This window comes from Amphimedon queenslandica, unplaced genomic scaffold, assembly GCF_000090795.2.
Source record: "Amphimedon queenslandica unplaced genomic scaffold, v1.1 AMPQUscaffold_7238_Cont20809, whole genome shotgun sequence".
NCBI lineage: Eukaryota > Metazoa > Porifera > Demospongiae > Haplosclerida > Niphatidae > Amphimedon > Amphimedon queenslandica.
In genome coordinates, this window is record NW_003552476.1 from 1,138 (window position 1) to 2,048 (window position 911).

Sequence of the window (911 nt, forward strand, 5' to 3'; positions counted from 1 at the left end):
AATTATTCATACTGTCAAGTGTATTACAATAAAGTTATACAGGCTCTTATGACTTCCGGTACCGTTGGCGTCACGACTGTTACTTTACTATACTTTTAAGTTCTAACTTACTTGTTCCTTTTAAAACTTAGGTTGTTACTTTGATTAATGAAATCATAGCTGAAGCTGAAAGAGAGAATATAGCTTCATCTCATAAGTTTGACAGTGTAAAAGCAAGGCTGGACAGTGTTGTTAATATTTTGGAAGAAATGATTGATCTTAATGATGAAACACTTCTAACCTTGTACCGCAAATGTGTGACAGTGTTGACTAAGATGTGCAGCTCTATGGAACGCCATCCTGGACAAAATTCCTCATCAATAATATAAATATGGAAAGTAGTGTGGCGATGCGCGAAGTGCATCGCCTCATTAATGCGTCAATTTCATAATGGATGTTTTTTATCTATGTAGCTAATCGATGTAGCTATTCAAGTGATGGTAGCTACGATTTTCTAAGACTTCACCTCATCACGTGATCCTCACCCCGCCTATAGTAGGCGTGTTAACCAGTAGAGATGGCGATAAAGCAGAGCTACTAGCCTTGAGTGTGTTTAAGCTTCATGCATGTCAGTGTTCTTGGTGGAGATCAAGAGCTCATCAAATCCAAGGAGTCTTTCCAAGTCAGAAATGTGTATATTACTGTTATTGTTATCTCTGCTGTAGTCTTATTATTGATAGGACCAAACAAGAGGGATCTGATACTGAGGACCAAACAAGGAGGATCAGATAGCCCCAGGCTCAAGGAATGGCTCAGAGAGACTCGATAAAGAAAAAGGCATCGTATAACTGGTCACTCTTTTTTTACCATTAGCAATTGCATGTTTTGTTTTAATGCCTGTACTAGTGACTATGATGTTCTTAATCAGTGTT

The 911-nt window shown here is 38.2% G+C and overlaps 1 long non-coding RNA gene across 1 annotated transcript; it reads left to right on the top strand.

The window, feature by feature from the left end:
- The first annotated feature begins 423 nt into the window (after positions 1–423).
- LOC100640015 (uncharacterized) lies at positions 424–911 on the top strand. Its single transcript, XR_898203.2, has 2 exons — positions 424–661; positions 705–911. It is a non-coding gene; the product is annotated as an uncharacterized LOC100640015 (long non-coding RNA).